The sequence below is a fragment of the Gekko japonicus genome, unplaced genomic scaffold (genome assembly GCF_001447785.1).
Source record: "Gekko japonicus isolate JY-2015 unplaced genomic scaffold, Gekko_japonicus_V1.1 scaffold203, whole genome shotgun sequence".
In the NCBI taxonomy this organism is placed as follows: Eukaryota; Metazoa; Chordata; class Lepidosauria; order Squamata; family Gekkonidae; genus Gekko; species Gekko japonicus.
In genome coordinates this window covers 280,986-299,347 of record NW_015170280.1, presented here as the reverse complement: position 1 = coordinate 299,347, position 18,362 = coordinate 280,986, and positions in this window count along the sequence as shown.

The following is an 18,362-nucleotide window of genomic DNA, read 5'->3' as shown; positions in this document are numbered from 1 at the left end:
CGTGCCCTTCTCGAGCTAGGGTTGCTAAGTCAATATTTCTTACCGGTGGGGGAGCCTCGCCGGGCTCTGGGAGCCATCCATCGATGTGTGACGCACAACATCGATCACGTTGAAGGCGTGGCCCCGATCGTCGGAGGAAAAACCATAGGTTTTTCCCTCCGACGATTGGGGCCACGCCCCCCACATGATTGACGTGGTTGCGTCACCTCTGGTGACACAGCCACGCTGCGCTTCGAGGGGCGGATTTCCCCCCAGGGGCCGATTCCGCGGGGGCGGAAATCGGGCCTCCGAAGCCGGGGTTTACCCACCCCCGCCCCCACTTGGCAGCCCTATCTCCAGCAGTGCTAGGCAGCATATGCAGCTGGGAGCACAGGAGACAAAGCACAAACAGGCAGTGGAAGGGGGTGAGCGCAGGCATCAGAAGAGGTGCATGAGTAAAGACTCAGAGTGGCCCCACCAGAAGCCATGGGCCCTGAAAGCTGCCCCACTTCCAGGCATGCTGATGCTGGCTCTGTTTAAACCTAGTCACTACATTTAGATGCACTCTAACACTTTTTTCTTAATCCAATGAGCCTTGTCACTGCCCGCTGGGGGCAGGGAGAGCCTCGCCGAGGGAACGGCCCAGGCCGGCTGTTCTGGCCTGCCAGGGCCTCAGGCCGGTGGGCCCAGGGATGGCCCAGGGTTGCCACGTGTACCTAACCAGTTTTCTTTTTCTGGGATTACTTGCTGTTTCTATACCTGTGCTAATGTCATTCTCACTGCAATAATGACATTTTAACCAGATTATTTTATTCTTTATTCATTCCAATGGATACTTTCCCTAATCAATAACCCACAGATGAAAGATCAAAAGTATTGGTGGTGCTGACCCTACAGAGTCTCCACACCTTCTTCATATGTAGTGGACAAGAAGCAGAACTGCCACGTCACCATTAACTCTGAAAGTCACGTGACCCCAGGCAAAAAAAAATTGTGCCTACCTTTGCAGAATACAATTGTTTGCCAAAGGATATGCAAAGGAGTGATGATGGAAAGAAAGTACTTCAAACATTAGTGAAGCAACTGGCAAAGTATCATAAAATTTGCAAGGATAAGTATGCTGCTGAAAAGGCTGGGAGGTTGCAAGATTTGGAACGTTAGCTCTACTTCAAAATCAGGCAGATTATCCAGGAAGAATCCTGATGCAAAAATAAAAAAGTCTCTTCTGTGGTAAGAGGAAAGAAAAGGAAATGTTGATATCTACATTCACTCTTGGCACTGAACACACATTGAACACAGACCTTTTCTGCACAGACGACTTGGTCCTGATTTCCCACGCAGTCAAGCCTCAAACCGTGGATTTGGCTTTTCTACGTTCCTTCCATGCCCTGTTAATTTTGGCAAACTGGAGTCAGTGTAGGGTTGGTTGGTTTCTTCCTCACGTGCCCAAAGTAATGCAGATTGTAGAGTGAGTCTGCTGTTGTCAGCACTGTCGTCATTGTCAGTTCTTTCCCACAGTAGCCAATCTCTTAGGGCTGATATTCTTTCCATAAAAGTCTGTCAGGTCATCTGAAAACTGGACATCTACTGCTCATCACAACACACTTGCAGTATAAAGTTCTCCCACCAGTCCTGGCTCCAAGGGTAGACCCAATAATGATGGGAGCACGCATGCCTCCTGGGACATGTCAGCTCACCCTTGTCTGATGAGAGAACCAGAGTGAGCACATTGAGAAATGGCACACCTATCACAGCCTGGCTGTGCCATTATAGGACCATATCCTGGTTAAAGAGCTTGCCTCAATAGATTTGGTGGCATTAGATGTCTAGTTTCACGAAAAGCACTATATTTACCTACATCATGTGCCAGAAGTGTCAAATATCAGTGGGTCCATGAAGAAAAAAACATCAGCACTGAATACATTGTAGCCATGTTGATGTGCCGTAAGACAGATTCCAGTAGCACCTTAGAAACCAACAAGATTTTCAGGGTATGATGGATTTCCACTTCAGGTGCCTTCCATGAAGATATGGTATTTGTTACGGCAGACCTAATGCAGCCCCTGCATGAGACATAAGCCCCCACCTGTCCTTACAGTAGCAAATCTTGCAAAGGTAATTGTTCAGGGCGTGTGTGAAATGGGAACACAGACTGAATAGAAATGTCTCAACATGGGAAGTCTGAAGGGATATCTAATTTCCTTTGTTCCTGGACTCCACACAGACAAATTAGGTTGTAAAGTTATAAGCTTTGAAGAAGAGTCTGATGATGCAGTTAAAGATGCTTATGCACCTTTCATTTCTCTCTGATTGGAGGAGGAGAAGGAGAGGGAGAGGAAGGAGGAGACTGAGAAGAAGAAATTGGATTTATACCAATTTATATCACTTGGAGTCTCAGAGCAGTTTACAATCTCCTTCCCTTCCTCTCCCCACAACAGACATCCTGTGAGGTAGGTGGGGCTGAGAGAGCTCTGAGAGAACTGCTCTTGAGAGAACTGTAACTGACCCAAATCCACCCAGCTGGCTGCATGTGAAGGAGTGGAGAATGAAACCTGGTTCTCCAAATTAGTGTCTGCCGCTCTTAACCACTACACCAAACTGGCATGGTTGCTGTTTTGAAAACAGACTTTTCAGTTAATTCCTGAAATTTATATATTCTGCAAGGACAGCACCAGTTCTGCCATATAAATAGGCTGGAAGCTATGTTTCCCACGGCAGGTAAAAAGAATGTAAAAAAGGTAAAGGTTCCCTTGCTCGAAAAGCCAGTCGAATCCGACTCTAGGGTTGCGGTGCTCATCTCCATTTCAAAGCCGAAGAGCCAGCGCTGTCCGAAGTCGTTTCCGTGGTCATGTGGCCGGCATGACTAAACACCAAGGCACACGGAACGCTGTTACCTTCCCACCGAAGTGGTACCTATTTATCTACTTGCAATTTCTTGCTTTCGAACTGCTAGGTTGGCAGGAGCTGGGGCTAGAGATGGGAGCTCACTCCGTCATGCAGCACCCGGGTCTTGAACTGCTGAACTACTGACCTTCCACAGCCTGCAGTTCAGCGTCTTAACCACTTGAGCCACCGCAGCTCAAAAAGAATGTACCAAGATGTAAAAAGCATCTTTTTAATTGGGATTTAATTGGGGTCCGCAGCACATACAGGAGCTTGGCTCCTGGAACAATGGAAACTTTGGATCCTGGTTCCCCCCCGCCCCAACCAATAGCCACTTTGGCGGGACATTCAAACCCTCCAATGGGAATAGGGGGTGCTGGGTGGATATGTATATAGTTGGCCCTAAGAGTTAGTCTTAGTTGGAGTGAAGTACAATAAATGTGTGCAAAAGCATGTCGTCGTTTGAGTCTTCCATGCGGCGAACCCAGTACTTTACAGGGATCTTTGTTATTATAAAGTTAAATCTCTGTTACTGGCTGATCTCACCCAATAGCTACTCCATTGTGAATCCTTCTTCTCTGGCATCTCTGCAAAAGCCACTCATTGAGGAAGAGGACAGGCCCCTCAAAGCATGGCTGAGGAAAGTAATTCCTGCCCACCAGATTGTTTCATCCTCTACAGGAGCAGCATTTTCACTTTCCCAGCTGGTGCGCAAAGGACATGGATTAGCAGCAGCATCCCTATAGATACCAAAAGAAATATTCTAACTGTCACAGCAGCCTTTGGGATTTGGAGTTAATGTTGCAAAATGCACATGTGGGGAACATCTTGGCATTGTATCTCTTCTGTTTTAATTAAATATATTTGAGAAAGATTTAATGAGATCCCAGTTTTCCTATGTGGGAGCATGAAAGAAGAATAAGAAATGTACCCTAAATGGATGGATGGAGATGTTCCCAAGGTACTTGGACTTGGCCCCTGCACTGAACACAAGAGTTGCTTGTATATCATCCTGAAGCAATTTCCATCTTCATTTCCAGAACTTGCATCCAGTCATGGCTTTGCCAGCAGGGGGCAGGAATAGACTGCATGCTTTTTCAGATAGGCAGAGCAAAACCATGATGACACTATGCTACGGCTGGCATTATACCCTGCCATGGCATGTCCTTCCTTTACCCTCCCAACAGCAAAGCAGAAAACAAAGTACTTGTATGAAAAAAAGCCAATGTAGAAACACTAGCAACTGCTCCCCCAGCAACCATGGGAACTTTACTGCCATCCACCAATCACAATGTTGCACATCATTAATGAGGCACAGAAGACACCTATCAATACATGGCAAAAGGCCCATGATGTTGACTAAACCAGCTACACACACAGTTAACAACCAGGCAGATAGGGAAGACTCCTGAGGGGTCTTCTATGGCGCCATAGTCCAGGGGAATAGCATGGGTTTAACACACAGGAGAGCCTGGGATGTGACTTCCCAGGAGACAAGACTGGAAGAAGCCATTCATACAAGCACAGCTGAATGGTGTATGACTCAACAGCCCTGAGGCTAATGGCAGTTGTTTTGCACAGCCTTTGCACCCCATCCAGTGATGCCTCCACAAATGCATTTGATCAGTAACCCTGGGCCAGGCCCCACTCGCTTGTTTTTGATCACCCAAACAGCTCTGCATTCTGGACCCTTCCCCTTAGTCCTTAATAAATCCATAAGCGGTAGGCTCACCTGAGCAAAGTTTGCCAGAAAGGACCGGTAAAAATTCACTAACCCGAGAAATGCTTGTAGTTGCCTCCAGGTTCAAGGGGGTTCCCACCCCACCACATCCCACACGTTGGCTGGGTCCATTTCCAAACCCCTGGGGGAAATGTGGTATCCCAGGAAGTCTATTTCAGAGCAATGAAACACTTGGATAGTTTGGCAAACAGTCTGTGCTTGTGTAACATTTGGAGGACCTCCCGCACTAGCTTGATGTGAGAAGGTTTATCAGGGGAATAAATCAGGATATCATCAAGGTAAACAATCACCCCCTTGAACAGGTGCTTGTGTAACACTTCATTGATGAGGTTCATAAAGACCCCAGGGGCCCCTTGAAGTCCGAACTGCATCACCCGGTACTCGAACTGCCCCAACGGTGTGTTAAAAGCAGTCTTGTACTCATCCCCTGCTTTAATGCGGACTCGGAAATAGGCATCCCTGAGATCGAGTTTGGAGAAGATTCTCCCCTTAGCCACCTTGGCCAGGAGATCCTTCATGAGAGGCAGGGGGTATGCGTTCATGGTAGAAACTGCATTCAAACCCCTGTAGTCTGTGCACAATCTCAGCCCACCCTCTTTTTTCTTCCGGAACAAAACTGGGGCCGCAAAAGGGGATGACGCAGGTCGGATGAAACCACGCGCCAGATTTTTGTCAATGAATTTTCGCAATTCCTCCTTTTCCCCTGGACTCATTGCATAGAGTTTGCCTTTGGGCAATTTCTTCTCAGGGATTAATTCAATTGCACAATCAGAGTGTCTGTGAGGTGGCAATTCATCCGCCTCCTCTTCTTCAAACACCCGTGCTAGGTCTCGGTATTCCAAAGAAATAGAGTTCAACTCCTCCTTAGCCAGGCAAGCCTGCACCGGCTCATTCGGAGGGGCTCCCCCCCAATGGTTCTTTCCACACGTGCTTCTGGCACTTAGGGGAGATGAACTTAACCACCCCTCATCCCATAGAATGTAGGGATCATGGTCGTAGAGGCATGGGCTACCCAGTACCATAGGAAAATGGGCAGCTGCGGTGATGACAAAAGTTCTACATTCCCAATGTGCTCCCGTTCCCATTCGTAAAGGCACAGTCTCATACTTATAAGGGTCTTTCATAGCCGACCCATCCATTTGGGTAAACACAATGAGGTCCGGAAGCCGGACTACTTTTGCCCCCAACCCCGTTACAAGGGAGGGGTTGACTAAGTCTCTGCCACAACCTGAATCTATAAGAGCATACGTGAGTACCCAGCTCCGGGTTCTGGACAGTCACAGTCACAAAAAAGAGAGATGGGTATCCGTTCACCGGTTTTGGCACCTCGGGGTTTGGGACCTGCTGGTCTGCGCTACTTACTGCAGGTCCTGCGTGATTCCCGCTGGTTGATCCTCCTCCTCACTTGATGAGTTGGGATCCTCTTCCAGGACACTTGCTTGCAGAGCCTTTTGGTTCTTTGGACGAGAAGCAGTCTTCTTCGTTGGGGTGTCTGCCCGCCTTTTATCCAGTACCTTCTTTGCTGGCCCCTGGGTTCCCACTCCCGGGCAGGAGGCTGCAAAGTGGCCCATCAAGCCGCATTTGAGGCACAGGCCCTGCTTCATCCGCTGGTCCCTCACTCCCTCCTTCTTCGGTGGAGGGATCTTGGGTTTTGGCAAGGCCAGGATGGTCTTACCCACGGTGGTCGCGTTATCGATCTTGATGGTCTTCAAACGGGTCTCCGCATCCGCTGCCTTGCGTATCCATGCATTGAGGGACATTGGATGGACGCTGTGGAGGACCGTCTCTCGTACCTCGGGATGTAACCCTAAGCAGTACTGCTCGGCTAGTACTTCATTGGGCCAACCCTGAATCTTGGCAGCCTGGTGTTTGAACTCCTCCGTGTATGCTCGGAACAACAACTTGCCTTGTTTGAAGGTGCGTAGGAATGCTTGAGCGTGTTCGCCAGCATTCGGGTCCTCGTACTGTGCACGGAGAGCCCACATAAACACATCCACCGACCGGAGCTCTGGCCTGTCGGTGTTATGCAGACCCACATACCAGTCTGCTGCCTCGTCCCTCAACCAGGATGCAATATAGTCCATCCGGCGTTCTTCATCGGGAAACAGGTGGCCCCAATTCACAATGAATTTCTGGGCACTAAAGAATGCCAAGAGGCGTCAATCAGGTACAAGTTCAGAAGTGCTTCCAAGGAAAACTATCTGTGTGTGTGCAGAAGGATGAAACAAGATACTGGGCAAGTGGGCAAAAAGCCCAAATAAAATGGTACGAAGCAGGGTAGGGAAGGTCGATGTAGTTAGACTTCTGCCACCTCAAACGTAGGCCTGACAGAACATCTCTGTTTTACAGGCCCTGCGGAATTGCAACAAGTCCCACAGGGCCCTGATCTCACTTGGGAGAGTGTTGGGGGAGACGCTCCTACAGATACGTTGGTCCCAGATGATCTGGTTAAAAAGTACTGGGTTCGACGCATGGAGAACACGGACTATGACATGCGTTCAGACGCATTTATTGTACTTCACAACAAGACAAAAAAATGGCCCTGCAAGGCCAACTATATACATTCCACCCGGCACACCTATGTCCCCACAGGAGGGTTTCAATTTCCCGCCAAGGGTGCTTTTGGTGGACTCGAGGTGGACTCGGATCCCAGGTCCCCTTTGTGTTTGGAGACCAAGCTCCTGCTTTAGCTGTAGACCCCTGGTGGCGGTCCACATACATAACACCCCTCCCCCCTTAGTTCTGATTCAACCTATGTTACATAGTCCTGCAGATAGGTGTGGGGGGGTCTGCGCTCTCTGAGAGAATGCCGGGGTGCTGGCACAGGGTTGCTTACGGCCACCTCTGGCTGGCTGGCCATGTCTGGTTGCGGCAAGGGCAGTGGCGGCTCTTCAGGCTCTGGCGGTGTGGCCGGGGGCTCGGTGGGGGCTCACCTGTGCGGGGGAGTTCGGGCCGAGTGCTGCTGTGGTGCATAGAGTCCCGGTCCCTTGAGCTGGGGGTGCTCTTCAGCCTCCAGGAGCTGTCGCCGCCTAAATTGGTCGATATGCTTTTTCAGGAGTTGGCCGTCCTCTGTAGAGACCTCATAGGATACCGGGCCGGTGACTTGGACAACCTGTCTGGCAATCCAGGGGGCCCCTCTCCCAAAGTTCTGGATGAACACGGGGTTGCCCGGTCTGGATGTAGGCAGTCCAACAGGATAGTGGGGCATCTGCCCATTAAAAGTTCCGCTGGGCAGCATCCGGTGATGGGGTTGGGTGTCATCCACTGGATCAGGAGGAAGCGGGCAAGCCGGAACTCCCAGTCCCCATCCGTGATCCGGCTGTGGGCTTCCTTTGCTGTGTGTACCATCCTCTCCACTTGGCCATTGGTCACGGGGTGGAAAGGCGCCGATCTTATGTGCCAGATCAGGTTCTGCTGGAGGAAGTCCCTCTGCCAACGTGAAGGCAGTCCCGTTGTCAGAGACTATCATGTCCGGCAACCCATGGGTGGAGAAGATCCGGCAGAGTAAGCGGATGATGGCCTTCGTGGAGGTGGCGAACATGGGGCTGATCTCCAACCATTTGGAGTACGAGTCCACTGTTACTAGGAATATCAGCCCCTGGAAGGGCCCGGAAAAGTCAATATGTAGCCAGGACCAAGGTTTGTGTGTTGACTCCCATGACTGGGTTGGCATGCTTGACGGGTTTGGACGGGCCGCCTGGCAGGTCTGGCATCTCCTCACCCAGGCCTCAATCTCGGCGTCAATTCCCGGCCACCAAATGCAGCTCCGGGCCATAGCCTTCATCCTTACAATTCCCGGATGTGCCTCGTGGAGAGCATTGAGGACTCGTCGTCGCAGGGCATGGGTAACTACGACCCTGTCGCCCCACAGGAGACAACCCTTGAGCGCCGACAGCTCGTATTTTCGGGTTGCAAACACCGTGAACTCGAGCCCAACGGAGGACGTGGGCCACCCCCTCACCACCCAGCCCAAGACCCGGGAGATTATGAGGTCGTGGGCCAATCGGGTAGCTATATCTGCGGCCTGAAGGGGCGGCTCGGGGAGGCCTTTCAGCATCAGGACCCTGGGGGTGAGGTGCGGGTTGGCGTCCCTGGACAAGAGGGGCAGTCTGCTGAGGGCATCGGCATGCCCCATCACCTTGCCTGGGTGGTATTCCAGGTGGTAATTGTAGCCAACCAGGAAGAGGGACCAATGGAGAATCCTGGGCGAGAGGACCTGGCGGGTCTGCTTGTCCACCGCAAATAAGCCGAGGAGAGGCTTGTGGTCAGTTACAATAGTGAAGGGGCGCCTGTACACAAAGTTATGAAACTTTTTCACCCCCGCCACAATTGCCAACCCCTCCCGGTCTATCTGCGCGTAATTGCGCTTGGCGGCCATCAAAGTCCGTGAGTAGTACGCCACCGGGACCTCCCAGCTGTCAAGAAGAAGGTGGCCCAGAACGGCACCGATACCATAGGGGGAGGCGTAGCACACGAGGACTACAGGTAGGGACTCATCAAAGTGAGCCAACACCTTATTCGAGACAAGTAGCACCTTGACCCCTTGAACGCCACCGCCTCCCTCAGGCCCCACGACCAGGGCACTGATTTGTCCAGGAGGCGGTGAAGAGGCTCCGCAACTGCAGCCTTGTGTGGCAGGAAGGCGTGATAAAAGTTCAGGAGTCCTAAAAACGCCTGAAGTTCTGCCTTGCATGTGGGTCTGGGGGCCTCCATGATGGCCTTGACCTTGTCCCTCGCCAGATGGAGGCTGGACGCGTCGACCCGGAAGCCCCAGAAGTCCACCTCTGGGACCCCAAGGAGGCACTTCTCTCATTTGACTTTGAGGCCCGCTGAGTCGAAACAGCTAAGGACAGCGTGGCGGCGGGAAGCAAAGTCATCTGGGGTGGCCGCGGCGATGGGGACATCATTGAAAAATGGCATTACCCCAGGGATCCCTTTCAACAAGGAGTCCATTAGTTGCTGAAATATCCCTGGGGCCACACTTACAGCAAACTGCAGCCTCCTAACCTTAAAAGCCTCCCGGTGCATTACAGTAGTCTGGGCCGTTGCTGTGGCCTCATCTACTGGCAGTTGTTGGTACGCCTGCGCGGGATCCAACTTGCCAAAAATCTTAGCTCCCGCTAAAGAAGCCAACACATGACTCATGACCGGGACTGGGTAGGCATGGTCGTGGAGGGCCTTGTTCAATGTACATTTATCATCTGCGCAGATGTGAACGTCGCTGTTAGGTTTGACAGGGGTTACAATGGGGGTTACAATGGGGGTCTCTCACGGCGCATGGGAGACCAGTTCGAGGACCCCTTGTGCCACTAAACTTTCCAGCTCCACATCGATTTTCGGCCGCAAAGTGAGTGGTGCCGTGCAGAACCGCATGCGGATGGGGGCAATTTGGGGGTCAAGTTGCAATGAAACAAGGGGCCCATTGTAACAACCCAGAGCCCCATCAAAGACCGCAAGGAGTTCCCCGCAAACCTCAGCAAAATCCCACAGTGCACATTTATTCACCCCCCCAACTGTGATGCCCAACGGCGCCAACCATGCCCGCCCCAATAAGCTAACCAAATTCCCCTCCACTACAATCAAGTCCAGGAAACCCTCAAAACCCCAGTACTTCACCCGGAAAGTCCCCACACCCCGTATAGGAAACGGATTCCTCTGGAAGTCCACCAGGCTCAAGGGCGAAGGCCGCAGGTGGGGCCCGCCATTTGGACAAAGTCTGTTCAGCATTTCCACAGATATGATGGAAGCTGCTGACCCTGAGTCCACTTTCATTGGGCAGCGGGACCCCTCGATTGTGACCTGGACCTGGATCTTTGGGGCTGCTGGCAAGTTGGGGAGGCGTAGTACCCGTAGTGAGGGCTGGCTGGTCAGGAGGTAGAGATTGTCCATGCCCTCAGTGGCCTTGTAGTGCGCGGAGGCCTGGCAGCATGGTTGCGGCTGGGATGGATGGTTCCGGTTGCCCTTGGAACTGCAGACACAGGCGAGGTGTCCTTGTTTTGCACATGTGTGGCAGCTGGCATCACGGAACCGGCATGACTTGCGCTTGTGCGCCTCTCCGCAGCTGGCGCACAGGGAAGGTCCGGCAGGTTTACCGAAGTGTCCGGAGGCTCCAGTGGTTCCCGGCGGTAGAGTGTGCAAACGAGACGGACGTCATCCTCGTCTGAGGTCTCGGGTGCTGAGTTCGGGAGCACGAGATGGGACGCTGCCGGTGGCTGGTCGTGGTGAGAGGCCTCATGGGCGATGGCGAGCTGGAGGGCCTTGTTGAGTTTGATGTTGGATGTGCCGATCATCTTTCGGTGGAGCTTCATGTCGCTGATTCCCCAGGCAAACTGGGTCAAGAGGTTTTCCTCTACCTTGGAGAAGTCGCACTCCATGGTGTGTTGGCGCAGCGTGGCCATGAATGCTGCGGCTGTCTTGCCGGGCTTCTGGATGCGCCCCTGGAATTCCATCCGCTTGGCCAGTGTCATTGGCTTGGGCGTGAGGTACCTGGTCAGGGCGTCTATGATTTCCTTGTACGTGTACTCGCGGATAGCCTTCAGGGCCAGGAGGCTCTTTGCGAGCCAGATGGTGTTCACACTACAAGAGCTGAGGAGGAGAGCCCTTCTCTTGCCCGCATCGGTTATCTCATGGAAGGTGAGGTGGCAGGTTAGCTGATCCATCCACGAATCCCAGAGCTCGGGATGAGTGGGGTCGAAAACCTCGAGGTGCCCCAAAGCAGAGGCTGTGACTTTAGCATGGAGCGGGGAAGCAGTGTTCAGTGATGCCGGGTGCGGTGCGGTGCTGCTCGGGAGTGGTGCGGGGCGCAGTGGCGTTTTCTGGAATGATGCTCAGTGCTGCGCTGGAAGGTGAGCCTGGCCTGCTCATCAGGATTCCATCCACGTCGCCACTGAAAAGTACTGGGTTCAACGCATGGAGGACTCGGACTACGACATGCGTTCAAACGTGTTTACTGTACTTCACAACAAGACAAAGAAAATGGCCCTGCAAGGCCAACTATATACATTCCACCCGGCACACCTCTGTCCCCATAGGAGGGTTTGAATTTCCCACCAAGGGTGCTGTTGGTGGACTCGAGGTGGACTAGGATCCTAGGTCCCCTTTGTGTTTGGGGACCAAGCTCCTGCTTTAGCCGCGGACCCCTGGTGGCGGTCCGTGTACATACACTGGTATTCAACTGGTAGCCAGTGCAGCTGGCGGAGCACTGGTTGTATGTGGGTCTTAAAGGTGACCCAGTAAGGACACACACCCCTGCATTTTGGACCGGCTGAAGTTTCCAGATCAGTCTCAAGGGCATGCAGATAAATCTGCATGTTTCCCAAAGGCTGATGGGAATGCTTTTGAAAGACTCACCATGACCTCGGTGGTATACAGCAGGACTGGGATAGCAGAAAGGAGGATTGTTGAAGATGTATTGAAGGCACTACTCTTGAGTGCACTTCCAAGCTTTCTTCCCCTGTGGAAGGGAACTCAAGAGACATTCAAGTGCTCCCTGAACTGTCCTTTCTCAGGTCCCGTGATACTCTCCCCCCACTCCATAATAAGAGGAATATGGAAGCCTGAGCAGTGGGTGTTTCTCTTCAAAAATAAGGTTTCTGCTCTGCCTATTTATGGGGTGGCGCCCCTAAATGCCCCACTGTAGCTGCACACCTAGGCCCTATGTAGAGCAAGTTATAGTAGACCAGCCTGGAGGTGACCATTGCATGGATCACAGTGGCTAAGTAACAAGGAGAGCGATAGGAAACAATTGCCTGACTTGTCAAATATGTTAAAATGCTGATCTGGCAGTGTCAGTCAACTCTGCCTCCAAAGCCCTGGCCAAAAACATCTGGGGCAGCATGTACATTCAACACATGCACAGCTGTACGTGTGACTGAAACTGCACATTTATCCAGGTACTGGTCTCTGGTTTCATTTGTAAACTGAACACATTGGCTTTTTCTTATAAACAGATATACACACGTACATGCAGAATGTACATGCATTTTCTGTAATGTGTGAACAGGGCTTTCTTTTGTACCAAAAACAGTTGCCTCTTGGCCCCCAGGTCTCAGCTTATACAACGTATGAATTACAATTGACATCTTGAGAGCTCTGTGCAAAGAAAGAATGCCTGGCCCTTTGCTGATCCCGTGCACTCACCCAGTCTCTCCACACTCAGGAGCTGGCAGATAGCCTCGGGTGAGTCACACTGGCATATCCACAGCACGGATTTAAACCGACCGATCTCATCGTCTTCTGTAGGAACTACAATTCCCAGGATTCTCTTGGGGGATGTCATAGTCATTAAAATACTAATACATTTATACTATAAATCAGCCTAACCTGTCTCACAGGGTTGTTATGAATATACATACAAATTTATAGTCTTCATGTACGCAATTTCTCGTAGGGTTGCCAGGTCCCACCTGGCCAGTGGCAGGGGATGGGGGTGGGGGGTGGGATTTCCAGATCCAGATTGGGAAACCCCTGGAGATTTGGGGATGGAGCTGGGGAAGACAGGGACCTTAGTGGGGTACAATGCCATAGAACCCACCCTCCAAAGAAGCCATTTGCTCTAGGGGAACTGATCTCTCGAGATAAGCTATAATTCCCGGGGACCCCCAGGTACCACCTGGAGGCTGGTATCCCTAGCTCAGAGCACCTTTCAAGTAGAGACATAAGGAAATGTAAGAAGCAGCTTACGATTGGTAGAAAGCATTTACGAGACAGAACTCACATCTTTGGAGACATTCGATAAAGTGAGTGCTGAGTCACTCAGAGAGCAATTCAAAACAGGTCTGTCAGGTCTGACTGACCTTGGGGTTCGCTTCAGTAGATAAGATAGCAGCTAGCCAGCAGACAAGAAACTCTCAGCACACAGCAAATATTCTTAAAAAGCTTATTTCGTTTAATTGAATATAACCATTCAAACAGGATGTATGCAGTGCAGAAATCATCCAACCTATGAGCAGTTGGCAATAAAACCTTTAAAATGCAAAGTTACGTTGGCAATTCTAAAAAGAGAAGCTGCAGCTTCTTACATGACTAGTCCTCATAGACGGTTCAGTAGTGAATCACCATAGAACAGAATCCAGTTCCATCTCCTGAGGCAGCTTATCAACCCAATGTCCGAGGATACTCTGGTGCCTCCTGAAAGGTTAATCAGCATCTCCTGATCTGGGCTACTGCCACTCCCTTGAGATAACCGAGGCTTGCAGCTATCGGCAATTACCCCCACCAAGGCTACCTTCCTCCTCCAGGGATGGATCCTGTCAAACTTATGACCCAATCATCAGGTCTTAGTAAATTATAGGCTCATTCAGCCCTCATCCCTTACAAGGTCTATTTGTAAGTAAGTCTGTGACATTCAGTGGGCTTACTCCCAGGAAAGTGTCCTTATGATTGCAAGGTAAAGCTTCTATAATGTTGCTGGATTCCAGCTTTATTGTACTGCTACAACCTAATACCACTATCCATCCAGAATTATTGATACAAAGGTGGGTATAGAATTGAGGCTCTTAACAAAAAAAGATGTTCTAAATGAATGGAGAAACTTACTGTAATTCTGCAGTAAATCACTACTTTGTTTCTAGTGTTTTAAAGACTCCATCTTCTTCCTTGGTTGCTCTGTGCTCTTATTTCCCTTAGGGATATCTGCAAAAACAGGGTCCAGCCAAAATTTCCTCTGGGAATTGTTCTGGGAAAAGGGTTTGATAAATGATTGATGGAAGGAAAATTGTTGCAATGCCATGTGCTCCACTATTCCTGCCTTGCAGGATAATAAAGCATAACTTTTGAGCAATTTTAACTGCCTTTAAAAAGGAATGGGGGTGGGGAAATCCATTGCCAACATTATTTTTCCTCCCTTGCAAGAGTTCTTTCCTTACAGGCCGTGTTGTAAAACTTTTTCTGACGCTCTGATAGCAGATGACTGGATCTGGTCATCTAAAAATAGTGGGCTGTTTGAAAGGAATGAGATGCCCAGAAGTTACCAGGCCCACTCTGTTGCAATTGCTCTGCAGGCCAAGCCAGGGCCTTCACCCTCCCTCCTGCTGCACCAGCCTTAGAGGTGCAGGGACTGGGCCCTCTTCCCAGGATGCTTGCTTTAACCCTTCAAACCCCAAAGAGACCTCTTCCCTTCTTGTTGCCACTGGGTTCTTAGAAACCTGTGTCCTGTTGCCATTTAATGTTAAACTTGAAACCTCAGCCGGATTCTAATCTGGAACAACACCATTGGCTGAAGCATATACTGTAACCAATGAAATGTAAGAGTCTGTGCTGGAGGGAAGACAAATGATTGGGTGTTATCTCTGTAACCTGATCAGATGTAAGGGCATGGCTACCCCAGCTTGGGAGAGTTTAAAAGCAGCTATGCTCCACTGTTGTGTGCTGTCGTGTCGTCTGATGCTGTGTGATCTTTTGGAAGTTCTCGTTCTCAATAAAGCTGAATCACTTGTTACTTACTTCGTTGGTGAGTTGCAGCCTATGACTTTGTCCTTGACCTTGATCACCGTCCTGGCAAGGCAATCGGACATGCAGACGCTCTTAGCCGCTGCCCTCTGCCACAAACGGACACCGATCCGGCACCAGCGTTTGATGTACTGGCAATTGATGAACTGCCTCAGCCTCCGGTCCACTCTTTGGACATTGCTGCTGCATCACCTAAGGACTCTACCCTCTCCCATGTCCTTAACTGGGTTTGGAGGGGGTGGCCAGCAGGTAGAGTGGACCAGGAGTTTAAGCCGTACCACACGAGGCAAACCGAACTGTCAGTCGCAAAGGGTTGCTTGTTATGGGGAAACCGAGTGGTGGTGCCTCCCAAACTACGGGAGCGTGTCCTGGAAGCTCTGCATGATGGCCATCCAGTCATAGTGCATATGAAAGCACTCGCACACAGCTATGTCTGGTGGCCAAAGATAGACTCTGACGCAGAGGATTGGGTCAGGAACTGCATGACCTGCCAGCAGTCCAGACCTGACCCACCTCAAGCCCTGGTTCAGCATTGGGAAACTACTAGCAAGCCTTGGTCCAGGCTACATGTAGATTTTGCCGGCCCGTTTCAAGGGCAAATGTTTTTTATTGTTGTTGACGCCTTCTCAAAATGGCTTGAAGTTGTTAATATGCATGTTACTACATCAACAGCAGTGGTAAATGTATTCCATCGGGTTTTTGCAACCCATGGTTTGCCAGACGTTTTGGTATCGGACAACGGGCCCCAATTCACCTCAGGGGAATTTGAAAATTTTATGTCTGACAACGTGATTAAGCATGTAACGTCTGCTCCGTTCCATCCGGCCACAAACGGGCAAGCCGAATGGATGGTTCGGACGACGAAAGAGGCTTTAAAGAAAATGGGTCCCAGTGACTGGGGCAGAAGCTAGCCTCTTTCCTGTTGCAGCAGCTTATTACACCCTGCACCGCAACTGGAAGGAGCCCAGCTGAGCTTCTAATGGGACGCCAGCTAACAACGCTGTTAGACAGGCTCCATCCAGACCTGATTGAAAGTAGACCCCCCAGATCCGAGGTCAAAGAATTGCCGTGCACTTTCAATCAGGGAGACAAAGTGTTTGTGCAGAACTACGCTGAGGTTCACTTATGGCTTCCTGCCATGATCAGCGACGTTCTAGGTACCCGTATGTACGTGGCGCAGCTTGCAGACGGAAGGAAACTGCGGCGCCATGTAGATCAGCTCAGGCAGAGGTGGGCTGACTCCAGTCTCAAGTCCAGCACCGAACCTGACTCGATCCCTCACCCAGAAGGCGAGCAGCGAGGGCCTCCAGACACAGAGGTGAGTGTTGCAGAGCCCCCCGTAGAAGCAGAGTGTGGACTTAATCCCTCTCTAGATGGTGATCCCTCGGTAACAAGCCAGCCAGACTCACTGGAAAGGGAGCCATTCAGGGCCCCTGAAGCAGTTACACCACCAGAACCCTTACGCAAGTCAAGCCGACCAAGGCGTGCCCCTCCCTATCTGAAGGACTACATATGTATTGTTCCATCTTAGGGGGGAGGAATTGTTGTGTCTTGCCATTGACATGTAATGTTAAGCTTGAAACCTCAGGCGGATTCTAATCTGGAACAACACCATTGGCTGAAGCATGTACTGTAACCAATGAAATGTAAGAGTCTGTGCTGGAGACTCTATGGTTTCCCCTTGGATGGTCGTGGCCCTGCCCCCAGCGTGCCCGGTGTCATAATGTCACTTCCTAGTGACATGCATGCGACGCGGGATCCACCCGGGAGTCCCCCGCTCCAGAGGTGAGTACTACTTGGCAACCCTACCCTCTCAGCACTTGCCACAGAACAACACCCGTTACCCCATGTGCTGTAGAAGACTCTGGGGCACGCTCATGATCGGACTGTCCTCCCTGGTGATCCCTGGCCTACAGCTTCAGATTGCAGCAGAAGATACTTATGCCAACCTCCAGGTAGGACCTGGGCATATCACAGAATTACAGCTCATCTCCAGACTGATAGGCAAGAGTAACACCATTTTATTAGATTTTGGCAGGCGGCAGTGGGTAGCTACTGCTCTAGGCACCTCCACCCGACTTCGTTAACGTTGATACAGTTTTTTGGAATGTAAGAAACAGGGACATTCCAATAAATGCTGAGCACAAAGGAGCAGAGAGACTATTGGGCGGGGGGGAGGAGAACAAATGGTCTTCAGCTTGTCTCAAATGAGATAAGAAGCTTATCTGCTTGCTTGCTGACTTGCAGAAGTTAGCCATGGGAACAGAACAAAATGCAGCTTGCACATGTGTAAAGAAAAGTTATTAGTGTAGAGATACAGAAACTCCAGTCAAATGGGAACAAGAATTGGTAGAATTAATTTGCCTTTCTGTATCCCCCTTATTTATGGAATAATTTTTAAAAATTCAACTGAGTGTCTCGCCTGTGTGTGTGTGTTAAATGGAACTCCACATGCCAGGTTAACCACCCCGTTTTGGCAACACGACTACAGATCTCAGTTCCCCTGGAGAAAATGGATGTTTTGAAGGGTGGACCATATGGCATTGTACCCCATTGAGATCCCTGTTCTCCCCAGGCTCCACCCCCAAATCTCCAGGCATTTGCTAGCCTGGATCTGGCAACCCTACACCCCCCATTCCTTTTCGGTGGCCGGGGGGACCTGGCAACCCTAGCAGAAGATCAGGCAAGGCATGCAAAATAGCTTTCAGTCTGCAGGGACTGATTTTTGCTTTACGGAATCCTGGTAAGCTTCTGAAGACAACCCGGCCACAGCTGCTCTGGAGCACAGTTTGAAAACCACAGCATTGGGAGGGCGATGGGGAGACATGGGCATCTCAGTCTGGAGGATACAAGTAGGGTTGTTAGCTCTGAGTTGTGAAATACCTGGAGATTTTGGGGGTGGAACCTGAGGGAGGTGGGGCTTGGGGAAGAGAGGGACTTCAGTGGTGTATAATGCCACCTTCCAAAGCCGCCATTTTCTCCAGGTTAATTGATCTGTCACCTGTAGATCAATTGTGATCTCAGGAAGAGATTTCCAGCCACCACCTGGAAGCTGACAACCTTAGGTACAAGGAAGCCCATTCTGGAAGCACTCTAGGATGAAAAGCATCTCAGTAGCTGGAGATCAGGCCACTGTGCAGCATGTTCCTTGTGCAACACGCTGCAACCCAAGAGGGCTTTCTAAGATTAGCAGGCCTAAAAATAGCCCAAGCTTGGGTGGCATCCAGAGACACAAAGAGAGATGGGAGGAAGCTTTCTCTGGTAAACACTGTGTGTGGAAACGCTTTCCCGTGGGCCTAAAGCCATTGCG